Below are 6,000 nucleotides of genomic sequence, written 5' to 3' on the forward strand. Positions count from 1 at the left end.
CTAGCAGACAACAACTCATGTCCAACCTAGCAGACAGCAGCTCATTTCCAACCTAGCAGACACCAGCTCATGTCCAACCTAGCAGACAGCTGCTCATTTCCAACCTAGGTTGGGCAGCTCATGTCCAACCTAGCAGACACTAGCTCATTTCCAACCTAGCAGACAACAACTCATGTCTTACCTAGCAGACAGCAGCTCATGTCTATCCTAGCAGACAGCAACTCATGTCCAACATAGCAGACAGCAACTCCTGTCCAACCTAGCAGATACTGGCTCAAGTCATACCTAGCAGACACCAGTTTATGTCCAAACTTGCAGACATCAGCTCACGTCCAACCTAGCAGACAGCAACTCATGTCCAACATAGCAGACAGCAACTCCTGTCCAACCCAGTAGACTCTAGCTCATGTCTAACCTAGCAGACAGCAACTCATGTCCAACCCAGCAGACACTAGCTCATGTCCAACCTAGTAGACACGAAGAATCGTAACGTTATCGTTACGAACATGAACTACCTCTAATCATAACGAAGATGAACTGCATGTAATCGTAACAAACATGAACTGCATCTTATCGTCACGAACATGAAGTACTATCTAATAGTAACGAATATGAAGGACCATCTAATAGTAGCGGACATGAACTACCATCCAATCGTAAGGAACACGAACTACACCTAATCGTAACGAACATGAACTACCATAAAATCGTAAGGAACACGAACTACCTCTAATCGTAACGGACATGAACTACTATATAATCGTAAGGAACACGAACTACCTCTAATCGTAAGGAACATGAACTACCATCTAATCGTAAGGAACACGAACTACCTTTAATCGTAAGGAACATGAACTACCATCTAATCGTAAGGAACACGAACTACCATCTAATCGTAAGGAACACGAACTACCATCTAATCGTAAGGAACACGAACTACCTCTAATCGTAAGGAACATGAACTACCATCTCATCGCAAGGAACACGAACTACATCTAATCGTAAGGAACATCAACTACCATAGAATCGTAAGGAACACAAGCTACCTCTAATCGTAACGAACATGAACTACCATCTAATCGTAAGGAACACGAACTACCATCTAATCGTAAGGAACACGAACTACCTCCAATTGTAAGGAACACGAACTACATCTAATCGTAACAAACATGAACTGCATCTTATCGTCACGAACATGAAGTACTATCTAATAGTAACGAATATGAAGGACCATCTAATAGTAGCGGACATGAACTACTATCCAATCGTAAGGAACACGAACTACACCTAATCGTAACGAACATGAACTACCATAAAATCGTAAGGAACACGAGCTACCTCTAATCGTAACGGACATGAACTACCATATAATCGTAAGGAACACGAACTACCTCTAATCGTAACGGACATGAACTACCATATAATCGTAAGGAACACGAACTACCTCTAATCGTAAGGAACATGAACTACCATCTAATCGTAAGGAACACGAACTACCTCTAATCGTAACGAACATGAACTACCATCTAATCGTGAGGAACACGAACTACCATCTAATCGTAAGGAACATGAACTACCATATAATCGTAAGGAACACGAACTACCTCTAATCGTAACGGACATGAACTACCATATAATCGTAAGGAACACGAACTACCTCTAATCGTAACGGACATGAACTACCATATAATCGTAAGGAACACGAACTACCTCTAATCGTAAGGAACATGAACTACCATCTAATCGTAAGGAACATGAACTACCATATAATCGTAAGGAACATGAACTACCATCTCATCGCAAGGAACACGAACTACATCTAATCGTAAGGAACATCAACTACCATATAATCGTAAGGAACACAAGCTACCTCTAATCGTAACGAACATGAGCCACCATCTAATCGTAAGGAACACGAACTACCTCCAATTGTAAGGAACACGAACTACATCTAATCGTAAGGAACATGAACTACCATCTAATCGTAAGGAACACGAACTACCATCTAATCGTAAGGAACACGAACTACCTCTAATCGTAAGGAACACGAACTACCTCTAATCGTAAGGAACACGAACTACCTCTAATCGTAAGGAACATGATCTACCATCTCATCGCAAGGAACACGAACTACATCTAATCGTAAGGAACATCAACTACCATATAATCGTAAGGAACACAAGCTACCTCTAATCGTAACGAACATGAGCCACCATCTAATCGTAAGGAACACGAACTACCTCCAATTGTAAGGAACACGAACTACATCTAATCGTAAGGAACATGAACTACCATCTAATCGTAAGGAACACGAACTACCATCTGATCGTAAGGAACACGAACTACCTCTAATCGTAAGGAACATGATCTACCATCTGATCGTAAGGAAACACGAACTGCATCCAATTGTAACGAACATGTACTACATGTGACCTGAACGAACATGAACTTCAATCTAATCGTAAGGATCACGAACTGCATCCAATTGTAACGAACATGTACTACATTTAACCTGAACGAACATGAATTTCCATCTAATCGTAAAGAAAATTAACTACGTCTAAATTTCAAACGATGTGTCAGAGTGTCTTGAGTGTTGCGATATGGGTGCCCTGATGTTAAGAGCAATCCTGGTTCGATTCCTTACATTGACACAGATGTGAGCAGATGTGGTAATGCTGCTGCTGGTGCCCATTACTCCCGTCTAGAAATGGATTCAAAATGCTATATAAACACATTCCAAGAAACATGCTATGATCGGGTCATGACATGCCTGTGACAGATACCATATGCCACTATTTCTACATACAAGTCTCTGTAAAATATAAAACCCCAAGCAAAGCTAATGAACTCCACTCTCTGGAAGGAGATTTTGAGAATTTCTAGGAGCGGTCATAAAATCTCCAGATATGATTTATCAAAATATGTAAACTAAAATAACTTTTTTTCGAGTAAGCTCCGTAATGAGGTTGTCGTGTATTTCCGTGTGCGATTCTAGTTTCGACAACAGATACACAGAACACACACATACCAACCTAAGGGTAATATAGCTATCGCTTTGTCGATCCATGTGACGTACATTACCATTCAAAGGACGATATAGGAAAAGACCCATTTTCGATCACTGGAAATGTCATTTTTTTCACTTGCAGAAAACATTGAAAAACTGATATGAAAGATATCAGACATGTTCAAATGGCTGACAACTAGCCTTTTTGGGCTACATAAGAACTGCTGACCTGACTAAAACGAGCCGATTTTTCGAACTTTACAGAAGATTTAACCATGAGGAAGTCCGTGACTCACGAAAACCTGTGGAGGTCATGGTCATTTTCAAATATTAGAATAATGCTTCCTGACAAACCTCCAAGGTCAGGCCTTGAGGCATCTTTTAGCTTTACGCATACATTTAATGTATTGATATAAATAGAGTCAATTCACAGGGTGTGTGTGTGTGCACGGGTGGCCCAGCGATTCGCTGTCCAGAGTTGCGTCCCTTGGGCAGGCCAGAAACCTAATATGATTCGCCCCGATCATATTTCTAGCTTTGTCAGCACTATACCCGTGCTCGTGGGTTTCACCGAAGTGGTAAACGTCAGAGACCTGCATCACTTACGGGCCTTCCTCCCACATAAAGATGACATGCCGCGCTATAACTGGAATACTGTTAAAAGCGGCGTTAAACCCAACTCACTCACTCACACATGAATTCACACGGACACATCTAATTCCTTTCATAATGGTAAACATGTTTCTAATTTCGAGTAAAATACTAGTACCCGTAAAAATCCGGGTTAGTAACCCATGCTTGTCCCAGGGGGCCAGTAACGGGATAGCGTGGTCAGGCTCGCTGTCTTGGTTGGTGAATGCCACCGTATCCCAATTCCGTAGATAGATGCTCATGATGTCATTTACCGGATTGTCTGGACAAGACTCGATTGTTTGCAGACCGCCGTCATATAGCTGTCATATTGCGGCATTAAACAACGAACAAACAAACCTACACAAATTTATATAACTTCAACACTTTGTTAAGTGTATGTAAGAAAAAAACCCTGCTTTCCCATCCAAATCACGCCCTCTGTGTAGCCATGTCGGGAATCGAACCATGGTACATCTGTGTGACTCGGAAATACACTACCCAGAGTGTTACTTGCGTAACAACAAATAATGTTTTCGACGTTGATCAAAATTTAGCACACGGAACTTATCGATGGACATGTCCAGTGAGTTTTAACCACATGATTCAGGTCCCGTAGTAATGTGGAACAAATCTCTACCTTGAAATGAGTTGTATCCTTATTTAGAAAACGATAACGATGACTTGAAATTAAATTTATCTTGAAAGACTGTTGCCTTTCCACGTTTTCACACTTGCGATGATAAGGAACCTTACGCTAATGTATTTACTTTATAACGCCATAGCTTATTCAACAGTTTAATCAGGTCATATGCTTGTTAGTCGTTTCTGCAAATAACTTAGTGATGTTTACTCGCTATAAGAACCACAGCTGCTAGCTCTATCGTGCGATATGGTACGAATATACTAGATTTCTGCAGTAATGCTTGTAGGTTTTGAAAGAAGTTTAATCACTGGTTCCAATCTTCTAACACTGAAAACAAAATAAGAATATTCGTGTTCTGGGCTGTCTAATTCTTCCCGGAACCAATTCCTCTTTTGGAATCTGAAGTCGAAGATATTGGTTGACAGGAACCCAGTCTATTACCTCCGCAGACCCTTTTTATCAGTTTCTTTAAAAGATATGTATTCTTTGAATTCAAATAGCACTACCACCCAGGAGATCCCCCTCCCCTCAGTTCCCCCTCCCCAACAGCTTCACAGCTGGCATGTTACAAGCTGGCTCGGGTTTCGCCGCCAGATTGCAAGACGGGAACACCGTTGTGATGTCTGGGCTACGCAACGCATACACTGCTCAATCATAATACTCTGTCACTCGAGAAAGACAGGGATCTGAAACCAAACGCTTCTGTCGGGAACTCAGGGTGATAAACCCTTAACAGAACTGCTACTATATATATTTAGCTAATTTGAGCTTTTTGATGTGGGAATTGACCCAGTACTCGGCGGTTGTTGAGGGCCGGGGCAGAAACCCCGTGGGGGACCGGCCCGTCGTTAGTTGGGCTTAGGCTGGCTCAACAGCAGCACCAGACAGCCAGGGGATTCGTGGAGTGGGGGAGGGGGCTTCCTTGGAGGGGGAAAGGGAACGGGAATGCTCGACCACCAGACGTTGACCTAGCCCTCGTATTCACCTTTAACCTATAATATGCCTGCTCAGCAAAAATAAACGATAAAATTGCATGTTTTACAAACAACACATCCTTTTAGCAGAGATGAAAGGTGAAATTGAAACATAACCCGATCTGCGATATCATGATTTGATTTGAGTGATAATGTCGATAGTGATTTGTCAATCTTAGATTATAAACAAGCATTGTGTTACCTATTTCATCCAAGGTCATCTTTTCATTTATAGAAGCACTACATATATGCATTTTACAAATATGCCAAATGTATATATCTCTTGTTTTGTACACTGCTCGCAGTGGAACGAAAAATAAGTCGTACAAAACATTTAATAGACGCCCAATCATGTGTTCGTACAGTTGACTACCACTACTCCTTCTCACAATCCACTGGGGTCGGTGCGGTAGCCGAGTGGTTAGAAAGTGTTCGCTTGTCACGCCGAAGGTCTGGGTTTGATTCCCAACATGGTTACAATTTGTGATGCCCAGTTCTCGTGTCCTCCGTCGTGGAATTGCTGGAATATTGCTAAAAGCGGGGGAAAACCAAACTCACTCACTCACGAGGCACTGCGCGTCATCGTTTCCGGTTGGTGTCTATCGTTGATCTTACTATTAATCACTAGTTTGTGTTATCGGTCGTCCATCGTTTACTGGCGTGCAGATAACGGTATGTTTGTTGTTTTACTCAGCTAATTCATTGGTGCCTGTAAAGAATCGAGTCTAAGAAACACATAC

The sequence above is a fragment of the Haliotis rufescens genome, unplaced genomic scaffold, assembly GCF_023055435.1.
Source record: "Haliotis rufescens isolate VD_foot unplaced genomic scaffold, xgHalRufe1.0.p SCAF_11, whole genome shotgun sequence".
Classification (NCBI taxonomy): Eukaryota; Metazoa; Mollusca; class Gastropoda; order Lepetellida; family Haliotidae; genus Haliotis; species Haliotis rufescens.